This window comes from Pseudophryne corroboree, chromosome 2, assembly GCF_028390025.1.
Source record: "Pseudophryne corroboree isolate aPseCor3 chromosome 2, aPseCor3.hap2, whole genome shotgun sequence".
NCBI lineage: Eukaryota > Metazoa > Chordata > Amphibia > Anura > Myobatrachidae > Pseudophryne > Pseudophryne corroboree.
The window spans coordinates 752,922,906-752,940,483 of NC_086445.1; the positions used below are offsets into that span (position 1 = coordinate 752,922,906).

The 17,578-nt window shown below is 49.5% G+C and overlaps 1 protein-coding gene across 3 annotated transcripts in view; it reads right to left on the reverse strand.

Moving 5' to 3' along the window:
* The window catches only part of CSDE1 (cold shock domain containing E1), a 281,875-nt gene extending 264,560 nt beyond the window's left edge, over positions 1-17,315 (reverse strand). For all 3 annotated transcript variants that reach the window (XM_063955435.1, XM_063955436.1, XM_063955434.1), the window contains exon 1: positions 17,211-17,315. The gene's annotated coding sequence lies outside the window, so the exon portion shown is untranslated. The remainder of the gene's footprint in view (positions 1-17,210) is intronic.
* Between the last annotated feature and the right edge of the window lie 263 nt (positions 17,316-17,578).

Consider the following 17,578-nt stretch of genomic DNA (forward strand, 5'->3'; position numbering starts at 1 on the left):
CTATTCGGCAACTTAAGAATAGCGCCGGGAATTAGCTCCCGACGCTATTCAATTCAGCTCCAGTTAAGTCGGCGATGTCCCGTTCTCGACGACTTAACAGGTAGTTTTGTCGGGAGAACGGGCATTCTCCGACTTAACTACCCGCGGCGATGCTGATTCCCGACAGAATCAGCCTCGCGCCGGCCGCGAGGCAGCACTTTTGTCGGGTTTCTTCTCTCATCCCCCGGGGATGAGAGAAGAATTCCCGACAATTGCGGGTCACTAGCAGCTGAATTGAATAGCGTCGGGAGCTAATTCCCGGCGCTATTCTTAAGTTGCCGAATAGAATCGACCCCAATGAGACTTTGATCACATCAAACATCTAACACTAAACTCCATCATACAGTGACATCCTGGTAGCAATCCAGAGTGCAGATGATTCATTGACAGACTATGTACCTATTCCCACAGCTCTAGAGACACATGGAGTAATCATGGCAATATGAAGAACATGTACTGCTTCATGTGAGATGCAAAAAATAAGAATTTACTTACCGATAATTCTATTTCTCATAGTCCGTAGTGGATGCTGGGGACTCCGTAAGGACCATGGGGAATAGCGGCTCCACAGGAGACTGGGCACATCTAAAGAAAGCTTTAGGACTAACTGGTGTGCACTGGCTCCTCCCCCTATGACCCTCCTCCAAGCCTCAGTTAGGATACTGTGCCCGGACGAGCGTACACAATAAGGAAGGATTTTGAATCCCGGGTAAGACTCATACCAGCCACACCAATCACACCGTATAACTTGTGATCTGAACCCAGTTAACAGTATGATAACAGAGGAGCCTCTGAAAAGATGGCTCCCAACAATAATAACCCGATTTTTGTAACAATAACTATGTACAAGTATTGCAGACAATCCGCACTTGGGATGGGCGCCCAGCATCCACTACGGACTATGAGAAATAGAATTATCGGTAAGTAAATTCTTATTTTCTCTAACGTCCTAAGTGGATGCTGGGGACTCCGTAAGGACCATGGGGATTATACCAAAGCTCCCAAACGGGCGGGAGAGTGCGGATGACTCTGCAGCACCGAATGAGAGAACTCCAGGTCCTCCTCAGCCAGGGTATCAAATTTGTAGAATTTAGCAAACGTGTTTACCCCTGACCAAGTAGCTGCTCGGCAAAGTTGTAAAGCCGAGACCCCTCGGGCAGCCGCCCAAGATGAGCCCACTTTCCTTGTGGAACGGGCTTTTACAGATTTTAGCTGTGGCAGGCCTGCCACAGAATGTGCAAGCTGAATTGTACTAAAATCCAACGAGCAATAGTCTGCTTAGAAGCAGGAGCACCCAGCATGTTGGGTGCATACAGGATAAACAGCGAGTCAGATTTCCTGACTCCAGCCGTCCTGGAAACATATTTTCAGGGCCCTGACAACATCCAGCAACTTGGATTCCTCCAAGTCCCTAGTAGCCGCAGGCACCACAATAGGTTGGTTCAGGTGAAAACGCTGGAACCACCTTAGGGAGAAACTGAGGACGAGTACTCAATTCCGCCCTGTCCGAATGGAAAATCAGATAAGGGCTTTTACAGGATAAAGTCGCCAATTCTGACACGCGCCTGGCCCAGGCCAGGGCCAACAGCATGACCACTTTCCATGTGAGATATTTTAACTCCACAGATTTAAGTGGTTCAAACCAATGTGACTTTTGGAACCCAAACTACATTGAGATCCCAAATTGCCACTGGAGGCACAAAAGGAGGCTGTATATGCAGTACCCCTTTTACAAACGTCTAAACTTCAGGGACTGAAGCTAGTTCTTTTTGGAAGAAAATTGACAGGGCCGAAATCTGAACCTTAATGGACCCCAATTTCAGGCCCATAGACTGTTTGCAGGAAATGTAGGAATCGACCCAGTTGAATTTCCTCCGTCGGGCCTTACTGGCCTCGCACTACGCAACATATTTTCGCCAATTGCGGTGATAATGTTTTTGCGGTTACATCCTTCCTGGCTTTTGATCAGGATAGGGATGACTTCATCCGGAATGCCTTTTTTCCTTCAGGATCCGGTGTTCAACCGCCATGCCGTCAAACGCAGCTGCGGTAAGTCTTGGAACAGACAGGGTCCTTGCTGGAGCAGGTCCCTTCTTAGAGGTAGAGGCCACGGATCCTCCGTGAGCCTCTCTTGAAGTTCCGGTTACCAAGTCCTTCTTGGCCAATCCGGAGCCACGAATATAGTGCTTTCTCCTCTCCATCTTATCAATCTCAGTACCTTGGGTATGAGAGGCAGAGGAGGGAACACATACACTGACTGGTACACCCACGGTGTTACCAGAGCGTCTACAACTATTGCCTGAGGGTCTCTTGACCTGGCGCAATACCTGTCAAGTTTTTTAATCATGTGGACGACTTCTGGGTGAAGTCCCCACTCTCCCGGGTGGAGGTCGTGCTGAGGAAGTCTGCTTCCCAGTTGTCCACTCCCGGAATGAATACTGTTGACAGTGCTATCACATGATTTTCCGCCCAGCTAAGAATCCTTGCAGCTTCTGCCATTGCCCTCCTGCTTCTTGTGCCACCCTGTCTGTTTACATGGGTGACTGCCATGATGTTGTCCGACTGGATCAACACCGGCTGACCTTGAAGCAGAGGTCTCGCTAAGCTTAGAGCATTGTAAATGGCCCTTAGCTTCAGGATATTTATGTGAAGTGATGTATCCAGGCTTGACCCTAAGCCCTGGATATTCCTTCCCTGTGTGACTGCTCCCCAGCCTCGCAGGCTGGCATCCGTGGTCACCAGGACCCAGTCCTGAATGCCGAATCTGCGGCCCTCTAGAAGATGAGCACTCTGCAACCACTACAGGATGGATACCCTTGTCCTTGGTGACAGGGTTATCCGCTGATGCATCTGAAAATGCGACCCGGACCATTTGTCCAGTAGGTTCCACTGGAAAGTTCTTGCGTGGAATCTAACGAATGGGATTGCTTCGTAGGAAGCCACCATTTTTACCCAGAACCCTTGTGCATTGATGCACTGAGACTTGGTTCGGTTTTAGGAGGTTCCTGATTAGCTCGGATAACTCCCTGGCTTTCTCTTCCGGGAGAAACACCTTTTTTTCTGGACTGTGTCCAGGATCATCCCTAGGAAACAGAAGACAAGTCGTCGGAACCAGCTGCGATTTTGGAATATTGAGAATCCAATCGTGCTGCCGCAACACTACCTGAGATAGTGCTACACCGACCTCCAACTGTTCCCTGGATCTTACCCTTATCAGGGAATCGTCCAAGTAAGGGATAACTAAAATTCCCTTCCTTCGAAGGGATATCATTTCGTCCATTACCTTGGTAAAGACCCGGGGTGCCGTGGACCATCCCTACGGCAGCGTCTGAACTGATAGTGACAGTTCTGTACCATAACCTGAGGTACCCTTGGTGAGAAGGGTAAATTTTGACATGAAGGTAAGCATCCTTGATGTCCCGAGACATCATGTAGTCCCCTTCTTCCAGGTTCGCAATCACTGCTCTGAGTGACTCAATCTTGAATTTGAACCTCTGTATGTAAGTGTTCAAAGATTTTAGATTTAGAATCGGTCTCACCGAGCCGTCTGGCTTCGGTACCACAATAGTGTGGAATAATACCCCGTTCCCTGTTGCAGGAGGGGTACCTCGATTATCACCTGCTGGGAATACAGCTTGTGAATGGCTTCCAAAACTGCCTCCCTGTTAGAGGGAGACGTCGGTAAAGCCGACTTTTGGAAACGGCGAGGGGGAGACGTCTCGAATTCCAATATGTACCCCTGAGATATTACCTGAAGGATCCAGGGGTCTACTTGCGAGTGAGCCCACTGCGCACTGAAATTCATTGAGAACGGGCCCCCACCGTGCCTGAGCTTGTAAAGCCCTAGCGTCATACTGAGGGCTTGGCAGAGGCGGGAAAGGGTTTCTGTTCCTGGGAACTGGCTGATCTCTGCAGCCTTTTTCCTCTCCCTCTGTCACGAGCAGAAAAGAGGAACCTTTTGTCCGCTTGCCAACAAAGGACTGCGCCTGATAATACGGCGTCTTATTTTGAGAGGCGACCTGGGGTACAAACGTGGATTTCCCAGCTGTTGCCGTGGCCACCAGGTCTAAAAGACCGACCCCAAATGTCCCCTTTCAAAGGCAATACTTCCAAATGCCGTTTGGAATCCGCATCACCTGACCATTTTACTGGTAGAATTGGACAACGCACTTCTACTTGATGCCAGTCGGCAATTATTCCGCTGTGCATCATGCATATATAGAAATGCATCTTTTAAATGCTCTATAGGCAATAATATACTATCCTTATCTAGGATATCAATATTTCCGGTCAGGGAATCCGACCATGCCAACCCAGCACTGCACCTCCAGGCTGAGGCGATAGCTGGTCGCAGTATAACACCAGTATGTGTGTAAATACCTTTTTGGATACCCTCCTGCTTTCTATCAGCAGGATCCTTAAGGGCGGCCATCTCATGAGAGGGTAGAGCCCTTGTTCTTACAAGCGTGTGAGCGCCTTATCCCCCCTAGGGGGTGTTTCCCAACGCACCCTAACCTCTGGCGGGAAAGGGTATGCAGCCAATACTTTTTAAGAAATTATCAATTGTTATCGGGGGGAAACCCACGCATCATCACACACCTCATTTTATTTCTCAGATTCAGGAAAACTACAGGTAGTTTTTCCCTCACCGAACATAATACCCCTTTTTGGTGGTACTCGTATTATCAGAAATGTATAAAAACATTTTCCATTGTCTCAATCATGTAACGTGTGGCCCTACTGGAAATCACGGTTGTCTCTTCACCGTCGACACAGGAGTCAGTATCCGTGTCGGCGTCTGTATCTGCCATCTGAGGTAACGGCCGCTTTAGAGCCCCTGACGGCCTATGAGACGTCTGGACAGGCACAAGCTGAGTAGCCGGCTGTCCCACATTTGGCATGTCGTCAATTTTCTTATGTAAGGAGTCTATACGTGCACTCATTACTTTCCATAAGCTCATGTGTCTGCCCCGCAGGGGGTGACATCCCTTCTATAGGCATCTGCTCCGCCTCCACATCATTATCCTCATCAAACATGTCGACACAGCCGTACCGACACACCGCACACACACAAGGAATGCTCCGAATGAGGACAGGACCCACAAAAGCCCTTTGGGGGGACAGAGTGAGAGTATGCCAGCACACACCAGAGCGCTATATAATGCAGGGACTAACTGAGTTATGTCCCCTATAGCTGCTTTTTCTATATATTATATACTGCGCCTAAATTTAGTGCCCCCCCTCTCTGTTTTTACCCTGTTCTGTAGTGTAGACTGCAGGGGAGAGCCAGGGAGCTTCCTTCCAGCAGATCTGTGAAGGAGAAATGGCGCCAGTGTGCTGTGAGATAGCTCCGCCCCTTTTCCGCGGACTATTCTCCCGCTTTTTTCCATATTCTGGCAGGGGTATTTTCCACATATATAGCCTCTGGGACTATATATTGTGGAATTTTTGCCAGCCAAGGTGTTATTATTGCTTCTCAGGGCGCCCCCCCCCCAGCGCCCTGCACCCGCAGTGACCGGAGTATGAAGTGTGTATGAGGAGCAATGGCGCACAGCTGCAGTGCTGTGCGCTACCTTGGTGAAGACTGATGTCTTCTGCCGCCGTTTTTCCGGACCTCTTCTTGCTTCTGGCTCTGTAAGGGGGACGGCGGCGCGGCTCCGGGACCGAACACCAAGGACTGGGCCTGCGGTCGATCCCTCTGGAGCTAATGGTGTCCACTAGCCTAAGAAGCCCAATCCGGCTGCAAGCAGGCGAGTTCGCTTCTTCTCCCCTTAGTCCCTCGCTGCAGTGAGCCTGTTGCCAGCAGGTCTCACTGAAAATAAAAAAACTAAATCTATACTTTCTTTCTAAGGGCTCAGGAGAGCCCCTAGTGTGCATCCAACCTCGGCCGGGCACAAAATCTAACTGAGGCTTGGAGGAGGGTCATAGTGGGAGGAGCCAGTGCACACCAGGTAGTCATAAATCTTTCTAGAGTGCCCAGCCTCCTTCGGAGCCCGCTATTCCCCATGGTCCTTACGGAGTTCCCAGCATCCACTAGGACGTCAGAGAAAAGTAGATTTACCCGCGGTAGCTGTGGAAACCAGGTCCGCGAGACCTTCCCCAAATAACACCTCACCCTTGTAAGGCAAAAATAAGAATTTACTTACCGATAATTCTATTTCTCGGAGTCCGTAGTGGATGCTGGGGTTCCTGAAAGGACCATGGGGAATAGCGGCTCCGCAGGAGACAGGGCACAAAAAAGTAAAGCTTTTACCAGATCAGGTGGTGTGCACTGGCTCCTCCCCCTATGACCCTCCTCCAGACTCCAGTTAGGTACTGTGCCCGGACGAGCGTACACAATAAGGGAGGCAATTTGAATCCCGGGTAAGACTCATACCAGCCACACCAATCACACCGTACAACTTGTGATCTAAACCCAGTTAACAGTATGATAACAGAAAGAGCCTCTTAAAGATGGCTCCTTAACAATATAACCCGAATTTGTTAACAATAACTATGTACAGTATTGCAGATAATCCGCACTTGGGATGGGCGCCCAGCATCCACTACGGACTCCGAGAAATAGAATTATCGGTAAGTAAATTCTTATTTTCTCTATCGTCCTAAGTGGATGCTGGGGTTCCTGAAAGGACCATGGGGATTATACCAAAGCTCCCAAACGGGCGGGAGAGTGCGGATGACTCTGCAGCACCGAATGAGAGAATTCCAAGTCCTCTTTTGCCAGGGTATCAAATTTGTAGAATTTTACAAACGTGTTTTCCCCCGACCACGTAGCTGCTCGGCAGAATTGTAATGCCGAGACCCCTCGGGCAGCCGCCCAAGATGAGCCCACCTTCCTTGTGGAATGGGCCTTAACAGATTTAGGCTGTGGCAGGCCTGCCACAGAATGAGCAAGTTGAATTGTGTTACAAATCCAACGAGCAATCGTCTGCTTAGAAGCAGGGGCACCCAACTTGTTGGGTGCATATAGTATCAACAGCGAGTCAGATTTTCTGACTTCAGCCGTCCTTGAAATGTATATTTTTAAGGCTCTGACAACGTCCAACAACTTGGAGTCCTCCAAGTCGCCAGTGGCCGCAGGCACCACAATAGGTTGGTTCAGGTGAAACGCTGATACCACCTTAGGGAGAAAATGCGGACGAGTCCTCAGTTCTGCCCTATCCGAATGGAAGATTAGATAAGGGCTTTTATAAGATAAAGCCGCCAATTCAGATACTTTCCTGGCGGAAGCCAGGGTCAGTAACATAGTCACTTTCCATGTGAGATATTTAAAATCCACCTTTTTCAATGGTTCAAACCAATGGGATTTGAGGAAATCTAAAACTACATTTAGATCCCACGGTGCCACCGGAGGCACCACAGGAGGCTGTATATGCAGTACTCCTTTAACAAAAGTCTGTACCTCAGGAACTGAGGCCAATTCTTTTTGGAAGAATATTGACAGGGCCGAAATTTGAACCTTAATAGATCTCAATTTGAGACCCATAGACAATCCTGATTGTAGGAAATGTAGGAAACGACCCAGTTGAAATTCCTCCGTCGGAACACTCCGATCCTCGCACCACGCGACATATTTTCGCCAAATGCGGTGATAATGTTTCGCGGTGACTTCCTTCCTTGCCTTAATCAAGGTAGGAATGACTTCTTCTGGAATGCCTTTCCCTTTTAGGATCTGGCGTTCAACCGCCATGCCGTCAAACGCAGCCGCGGTAAGTCTTGAAAGAGACAGGGACCCTGTTGTAGCAGGTCCCTTCTCAGAAGTAGAGGGCACGGGTCGTCCGTGACCAACTCTTGAAGTTCCGGGTACCAAGTCCTTCTTGGCCAATCCGGAGCCACTAGTATTGTTCTTACTCCTCTTCACCGTATAATCTTCAATACCTTTGGTATGAGAGGCAGAGGAGGAAACACATATACTGATTTGTACACCCAAGGTGTTACCAGTGCGTCCACAGCTATTGCCTGTGGATCTCTTGACCTGGCGCAATACTTGTCCAGTTTCTTGTTGAGGCGAGACGCCATCATGTCTACCATTGGTCTTTCCCAACAGTTTATTAGCATGTGGAAGACTTCTGGATGAAGACCCCCCTCTCCCGGGTGAATATCGTGTCTGCTGAGGAAGTCTGCTTCCCAGTTGTCCACGCCCGGGAAGAACACTGCTGACAGTGCTATTACGTGATTCTCCGCCCAGCGAAGAATCTTGGCAGCTTCTGCCATTGCACTCCTGCTTCTTGTGCCGCCCTGTCTGTTTACATGGGCGACCGCCGTGATGTTGTCCGACTGAATCAACACCGGTTTTCCTTGCAGGAGTGGTTCCGCCTGGCTTAGAGCATTTTAGATTGCTCTTAGTACCAGAATGTTTATGTGAAGAGACTTTTTCAGGTTCGTCCATACCCCCTGGAAGTTTCTTCCTTGTGTGACTGCTCCCCAACCTCTCAGGCTGGCGTCCGTGGTCACCAGGATCAAATCCTGTATGCCGAATCTGCGGCCCTCCAATAGATGAGCCTTTTGCAACCACCACAGAAGATATACCCTTGTCCTTGGCGACAGGGTTATTCGCAGGTGCATCTGAGGATGCGACCCTGACCATTTGTCCAACAGATCCCTTTGGAAAATTCTTGCATGGAATCTGCCGAATGGAATTGCTTCGTAAAAAGCCACCATTTTTCCCAGGACTCTTGTGCATTGATGTACAGACACCTTTCCTGGTTTTAGGAGGTTCCTGACAGGTCGGATAACTCCTTGGCTTTTTCCTCGGGAAGAAAAACCTTTTTCTGAACCGTGTCCAGAATCATCCCTAGGAACAGCAGACGTCGGAAAACAGCTGCGATTCTTGGAATATTTAGAATCCAGTCGTGCCGTCGAAGAACTACTTTAGATAGTGCTCTTCCGACCTCCAACTGTTCTCTGGAACTTGCCCTTTTTAGGTCGTGCAAGTAAGGGATAATTTAGATGCCTTTTTTCTTTGAAGAAACATCTTTTCGGCCATTACCTTGTAAAAAAAGGCCCGGGGTGCCGTGGATAATTCAAACGGCATCGTCTGAAACTGATATTGACAGTTCTGTACCACGAACCAGAGGTACCCTTGATGAGAAGGACAAAATTTGGACATGGAGGTAATCCTTGATGTCCAGGGACACCATATAGTCCCCTTTTTTCCGGTTCGCTATCACTGCTCTGAGTGACTTTATCTCGATTTGAACCTTTTATGTAAGTGTTCAAACCATTTTAGATTTAGACTATGTGTCACCAAGCCGTCTGGCTTCAGTACCACAATATAGTGTGGAAAAATAATACCCTTTTCCTTGTCGTAGGAGGGGTACTTTGATTATCACCTGCTGGATATACAGCTTGTGAATTGTTTCCAATGCTGCCTCCCTGTCGGAGGGAGCCGTTGGTAAAGCAGACTTCAGGAACCTGCGAGGAGAAGATGTCTCGACTCTCCAATCTTTACCCCTGGGATAATACTCGTACGATCTAGGGGTCAACTTGCGAGTGATCCCACTGCGCCCTGAGACTCTTGAGACTACCCCCCCCACCTTGAGTCCGCTTGCACGGCCCCAGCGTCATGCTGAGGACTTGGCAGACGCGGTGGAGGGCTTCTTTTCCTGGGAAAGGGCTGCCTGCTGCAGTCTACTTCCCTTACCTCTATGTCTGGGCAGATATGACTGGCCTTTTGCCTGCATGCCCTCATGGGAAAGGAAAGATTGAGGCTGAAAAGACGGTGTCTTTTTTAGCTGAGATGTAACTTGGGGTAAAAAAGGTTGGATTTCCCAGCTGTTGCTGTGGTCCCCAGGTCCGATGGACCGACCCCCAAATAACTCCTTCCCTTTATACAGCAATACTTCCATCTGCCGTATGGGATCTGTATCACCTGACCACTGTCGTGTCCCTGACATCTTCTGGGAGATATGGACAACGCACTTATCTTGATGCCAGAGAGCAAATATCCCTCTGTGCATCTCACATACATATATATAGAATGCATCCTATTAAATGCTCTACATGAATAAAATATTTTCAGTCAGGGAATCCGACCAAGCCAACCCAGCACTGCATCTCCAGGCTGATGGCGATCGCTGGTCGCAGTATAACCACCGTATGTGTGTATATACTTTTTAGGATATTTTTCCAGCTTCCTATCAGCTGGCTCCTTGAGGGCGGCCGTATCTGGAGACGGTAACGCCACTTGATAAGCGTGTGAGCGCCTTATCACCCTAAGGGGTGTTTCCCAACGTACCCTAATTTCTGGCGGGAAAGGGTATAACGCCAATATTTGCTATCGGGGTAACCCTACGCATCATCACACACTTCATTTTATTTTATCTGATTCAGGAAAAACTACAGGTAGTTTTTTCACTCCCACATAATACCCTTTCTTGTGGTACTTGTAGTATCAGAAACACGTAACACCTCCTTCATTGCCCTTAACGTGTGGCCCTAATGAGAAATACGTTTGTTTATTCACCGTCGACACTGTATTCAGTGTCCGTGTCTGTGTCTGTGTCGACCGACTGAGGTAAATGGGCGTTTTTAAAAACCCCTGACGGTGTTTCTGAGACGCCTGGACCGGTCCTAATAGATTGTCGGCCGTCTCATGTCGTCAACCGACCTTGCAGCGTGTTGACATTCTCACGTAATTCTCTAAATAAGCCATCCATTCCGGTGTCGACTCCCTAGAGAGTGACATCACCATTACAGGCAATTTCTCCGCCTCCTCACCAACATCGTCCTCATACATGTCGACACACACGTACCGACACACAGCACACACACCGGGAATGCTCTGACAGAGGACAGGACCCACTAGCCCTTTGGGGAGACAGAGGGAGAGTCTGCCAGCACACACCAAAAACGCTATAATTATATAGGGACAACCTTATATAAGTGTTTCTCCCTTATAGCATCTTTTATATATATACAATATCGCCAAAATCAGTGCCCCCCCTCTCTGTTTTAACCCTGTTTCTGTAGTGCAGTGCAGGGGAGAGCCTGGGAGCCTTCTCTCCAGCTTTTCTGTGAGAGAAAATGGCGCTGTGTGCTGAGGAGATAGGCCCCGCCCCTTTTCCGGCGGGCTCGTCTCCCGCTATTTTTGAAGTTAGGCAGGGGTTAAATATCTCCATATAGCCTCTGTGGGCTATATGTGAGGTATTTTTTGCCTCTAATAAGGTTTTTATTTGCCTCTCAGAGCGCCCCCCCCAGCGCTCTGCACCCTCAGTGACTGTTGTGTGAAGTGTGCTGAGAGGAAAATGGCGCACAGCTGCAGTGCTGTGCGCTACCTTTATGAAGACTCAGGAGTCTTCAGCCGCCGATTTTGGACCTCTTCTCTCTTCAGCGTCTGCAAGGGGGCCGGCGGCGCGGCTCCGGTGACCATCCAGGCTGTACCTGTGATCGTCCCTCTGGAGCTAGTGTCCAGTAGCCAAGCAGCAAATCCACTCTGCACGCAGGTGAGTTCACTACTTCTCCCCTAAGTCCCTCGTTGCAGTGATCCTGTTGCCAGCAGGACTCACTGTAAAGTAAAAAACCTAAGCTAAACTTTCTCTAAGCAGCTCTTTAGGAGAGTCACCTAGATTGCACCCTTCTCGTTCGGGCACAAAATCTAACTGGAGTCTGGAGGAGGGTCATAGGGGGAGGAGCCAGTGCACACCACCTGATCTGGTAAAAGCTTTACTTTTTTGTGCCCTGTCTCCTGCGGAGCCGCTATTCCCCATGGTCCTTTCAGGAACCCCAGCATCCACTTAGGACGATAGAGAAACTTCCATATGCCTCTGTGGGGTCGATTCAATTCGGCAACTTACGAATAGCGCCGGGAATTAGCTCCCGACGCTATTCAATTCAGCTCCAGTTAAGTCGGCGATGGCCCGTTCTCGCCGACTATACAGGTTGAATTGTCGGGAGAACGGGCATTTTCCGACTTAACTCCCCGGCGCGAGGCTGATTCCTGACAATCAGCCTCGCGCAGGCCGCGAGGCAGCACTTTTGTCGGGTTTCTTCTCTCATCCCCCAGGGATGAGAGAAGAATTCCCAACAATTGCAGGTAACTAGCAGCTGAATTGAATAGCGTCGGGAGCTAATTCCCGGCGCTATTCATAAGTTGCCGAATTGAATCGACCCCTTTGAGTCTGCATCACTTGTCCATTGGCGGGTCCACAGGGTTCACCTAGCAGAAATCGCCATGGCGTTGGCTCTTGAACCCAGTAGCCCAACGTCTCTCTGAGAGTCTCTCATATATAAGACTGCGTCTTTAATGTGACCCAAGGTCAATAAAATGGTATCCCTATCTAGGGTATCAATGTCAGCTGACAAGGTATCTGTCCAAGCTGCTACCGCACTACAAACCCAAGCCGATGCTATTGCCGGTCTGAGTAAAGCACCCGTATGTGAATAAATTGATTTTAAGGTAGTTTCCTGTCTGCGATCAGCAGGATCCTTGAGGGCCGCCGTGTCTGAAGACGGTAGCGCCACCTTCTTGGACAAGCGCGTTAAAGCCTTGTCCACCCTGGGCGAGGACTCCCACCGTACCCTGTACTGTGTAGGGAAAGGATACGCCATAAGAATCCTCTTGGGAATCTGCAGTTTTTTGTCTGGAGTTTCCCAAGCTTTTTCAAATAACGCGTTCAGCTCATGAGATGGGGGAAAGGTTACCTCAGGTTTCTTTTCCTTAAACATGCATAACCTCGTGTCAGGGACAGAGGGGTCATCTGTGATATGTAAAACATCTTTTATTGCAATACTCATATAATGAATACTTTTGGCCACCTTTGGGTGTAACCTCGCATCATCGTAGTCGACACTGGAGTCAGAATCCGTGTCGGTATCAGTGTCTGCTACTTGGGACAGTGGACGTTTTTGAGACCCTGAAGGGCCCTGTGACACAGTCAAAGCCATTGATTGACTCCCTGTTTTATCCCTGGACTCTGCTTTGTCCAATCTCTTATGTAATAAAGCCACATTTGCATTTAAAACATTCCACATATCTAAGCAATCAGGTGTCGGCGTTGCCGACGGAGACACCACAATCATCTGCTCCACCTCCTACTTAGATGAGCCTTCCGCTTCAGACATGCCGACACACGTACCGGCACTCCCACACACTCAGGGATATATCTATATGGAGACAGTCCCCCAATAAGAGGAGAGAGAGAGAGAGAGAGAGAGAGAGAGAGAGAGAGAGAGAGAGAGAGAGAGAGAGAGAGAGAGAGAGAGAGAGAGAGAGAGAGAGAGAGAGAGAGAGAGAGAAGCACCACCGGACACTGGAATAAAATCCCAGTTAGTACAGCGCTTTTATATAAATACACTCACTGCGCCAATGAAATGTGCCCCCCCCCCCCCCCCTCTTTTTTGCCCTCTGTAACCTTGTTCAGCAGGGGAGAGTCCGGAAAGCCAGCTTCTCTGCAGTGTGCTGTGGAGAAAATGGCGCTGGTTAGTGCTGGAGGACCAAGCCCCGCCCCCTCACCGGCGGGCTTCGGTCCCGCTCAAATTATTTATACTAGCGGGGGTTTATTAATATACTGCCTCCGCAGTATCTACTTTATATGCCAGTATCCCTAGAGGTTTTTATTGCTGCCCAGGGCGCCCCCCCCTGTACCCTTACAGTGCCCGCTGTGTGTGTGTGTGAGAGCAATGGCGCGCAGCGTTACCTCAGTGAAGATCTGAAGTCTTCTGCCGCCTGTGAAGTCTTCTATTCTTCTTAATACTCACCCGGCTTCTATCTTCCGGCTCTGTGAGGAGGACGGCGGCGCGGTTCCGGGACGAACAGCGAGGGTGAGACCTGCGTTCCGACCTTCTGGAGCTAATGGTGTCCAGTAGCCTAAGAAGCAGAGCCTATCATTCAAGTAGGTCTGCTTCTCTCCCCTCAGTCCCACGATGCAGGGAGCCTGTTACCAGCAGTGCTCCCTGAAAATAAAAAACCTAACAAAAAGTATTTTTCAGAGAAACTCAGGAGAGCTCCCCTGCAGTGCACCCAGTCTCCTCTGGGCACAGGATCTAACTGAGGTCTGGAAAAGGGGCATAGAGGGAGGAGCCAGTGCACACCCATTCTAAAGTCTTTAGAGTGCCCATTCTCCTTCGGAGCCCGTCTATACCCCATGTTCCTTACGGAGTCCCCAGCATCCTCTAGGACGCAAGAGAAAAAACGGAAAAAAAATGAACAACAACAACTGTGGCCCATGGATAGTGTTCTGTGCTATCCACTGTAAGCATGGCCCCTTTACTCTCATTTTATAACTGTTTGTACCATATTGTAAAGCACTGCAGATAATGGTACTAATGTACATATACACGTACAAATTTTTACTAATCATTTGAATGGAGCAAAACATACATGTAGATCACAAATGTAAAATATTTTTGGCAGCTAAAGGGGGTAATTCAATTGTTGATATCGCAGGTCCCTGCACGCCACTATTCATGAACTTCATTTCAGTTCGATCGCCACGGGGGTGATGAGTTGAAATGCACGAAGTGACCCATTTGTGTTCCCAAAGGGGACTTCTCGTAATGCGCCCATTCGTTTAGCCGGGTTTTGACGTTTTATGCAGCTAAACCCGATTGATATTGGCACAATAACAGGGGACAATTGAATATCGCCCCACGATCTCCTCACTTTAAAACAATTGAATTACCCCCAAAGAGCCTTTACCACACAGAAAGTCTGTGTCTACCATAGAAAACAAATGTGCCTATCGCAAAAGATACTCATTACAAGATTTCGAGCAACAGTCACTTAGCTTTTAGGATGTACATCTAAAGCTGGGTACACGCTACGCGATATTTATTAGCAATACAGACGATAACGACATTGTCCAGTGTGTACGCACTATTTTGTCAACAATGCACACTCCCGCAGGTCACTGACGAAGTCTGTTGTCAGTACATGCAGGTCAATTTTGATTATATTGTTCAGGGTGTATGCACTCTCTCACTTGCCCGGGAGTTCAAGGGCAAAAGATGACGATACCACTCATGGAGCATATTGTCTAGAGCAGTAATCTCCAACCTGTAGCTCGCCGTAGTATTTTCGGTAGCTCACAGAGCACACAGGCTTGGGCAGTCACTGGCACTTCTCCCTTCATTTTTAATATGGTGCCAGCCGTCAGCTAATCAGAGCTTGTGGACCGGCAGTGGCGGCACCCGATTGGCTCACTTACCGGCACCATATTTTAAATGCCCGCCGCCAGAGACTGTCACACCCACCGCAGCTACTCTCCAGACTTCACAGGAGAGGCGCACACTGCGCTCTCCCCCCTTCCGTCCCTCATACAGGAGCAGCAGCACCGGCGGCAGTAGAAGAAGCCAGCAAGGGTTAGCATTATATGGGGCACTGTTATCTGGCACTGCTGAGGGGCATTATTTGTCTATCTGGCACTGCTGAGGGGCATTATTTGTCTATCTGGCACTGCTGAGGGGCATTATTTGTCTATCTGGCACTACGTGGAGGGGGCATTACTAGTAGTTGTGAGGCCACACCCACTTTCACAGGAACACACACACATTGGGGGTAGCTCCTTCAGAGGTTTTATTTTCCGAAAGTAGCTTACACCCCAATTAAGGTTGGAGACCACTGGTCTAGAGTGTACCCAGCTTAAGAATTAACTGTGGAAATGAAAGTTCTTTAATATATATCAAATGTAGAACACAAAGTGATTGAAGTGTAAAAGGTCAGTTACCATACAGAAGACAAAAGCTTAAGCCCCATACACACTGGGTGACATTCCCCTAATGAGCGAGGAGCGCTATATCATTCAGTGGTATAGTGCATACACTGAACGACAACATCCAATGATGTCATACTCCGAACATGCACCTCAACAATGTAGTCAAAGTTGAGCTGCATGTCCAATAGACCAGAGGTTCTCAAACTCGGTCCTCAGGACCCCACACAGTGCATGTTTTGCAGGTAACCCTGCAGGTGCACAGGTGTATTAATTACTCACTGACATTTTAAAAGGTCCACAGGTGGAGCTTATTATTTCACATGCAATTCCTGGAGGAGACCTGCAAAACATGCACTGTGTGGGGTCCTGAGGACCGAGTTTGAGAACCTGTGCAATAGACCATAGATGAACCGCAGGTGCGCTTATCATTCAGGCATTCACACCAGACAATTACGAAGGATAGACCTTTCAAAAAAAAGATAGTCATTGCTCAGTGTTGTCACCCAACGTATACAGGTCTATAGTTTGGTATGTATGGTTTTCATATGAGCTAGTGACAGTAAATGCCACAAGCAGAAGCCCCTCTGTGGCACAGGAGAAACCCTAGTGAAAGGGTCTCCCAAGTACTTTCTCTAAGCACAACACACAGAGGACTCCTGCACCAGCGAGAGAAGCACTTTCTGGAAAGACGACAATATTACAATGAAGTTAAAAAATGTATCAACACCATGATCGCCTTTATGGAACAGTAGAGGCATCCCATAGATCCTAGTTCTGAAGTTCTTGTATTGGCAGATGTAAGCCACTGCTATAGGGATACACCACATACAGGGTGACTGATGACTAAACGTGTACTAGTAAACAGAACACTCGGCAGAGGCTCGCCGAGGACAGAGAAGCAGGATTGTGCAATCTCACTCGTCATACAGACACACAGTGCTCTGCAGCAGCGCCGCCTGCGCCAGCAGCCCGGGGAGGTGACTCCTGGCCGCCCTTGTGCACAGCTCCATCTGCCCAGGCTGCTGCCACACCAGTCTCGGAGGGTGGGGTATGGGGGGGCTGCACTGGGCACGCTGAGACATTTAGTGCGTATTTAAAAGGGAACCGAACAGCTCGGTCGCCCGCCGCTACACACGGGGAAGCCGCACCGCTCCAGCCGCCGCCTGATTGGCCGCACAGGCCCCGGCCCACGCCCCTAGCCCGCATCGTGCGGCTCTTTGTCCCCCGCCACAGACAGCTCCGTGTGTGAGCAGCCCAGTCCCCCGCCCCTTGTAGCAGAGCCAGCCCCGTGACAATAGGACAACTAGCGGGAGAAGGAGCTGCAGTGTCTGGCACCCTATGCGTGGTACCACGCAGCGCCTCCTGCGTGAGGGCGACCTAGGCACGAGGCCGCTCGAACACCGCACAGGCATGACACAGCGCACACCGCGCCACCCGACTCAGCCGGGGTCCTCTCACAACCCCACACACAGATGGGGGCCATCAGGAAGAAAACAACGGCGACAGAGACCAACTCACCCCAACAGCTCACAGCACCATCACCAGCGCCGCCATAAGCAGCACGGCACATTACGTAGGAATAAAACACGGAGCTCTCGCGAGAACATGTGATCCCACGGGAGAGGGGGGCGGGGAGCTACACATGCGTAGACGGAAAGAGGGAATGCGGCGCTGGCTGGAGCCCCGCGCATGCCCAGTTGCCGCTTCCCGGCCTGCCGGGCGTGCTGCGCTGACGTCATGCTGCTGTCTGGAGGTCGATGTGTTTCTACAGCTTTGTCTCTACAGTAACGGGTACACTATCAGTAGCACGCAGATGCATACCTACCAACATGACCCTCTCCAGAAGGGACACAATGCTCTGCTTCTGGACTTTTAATTTATGATTA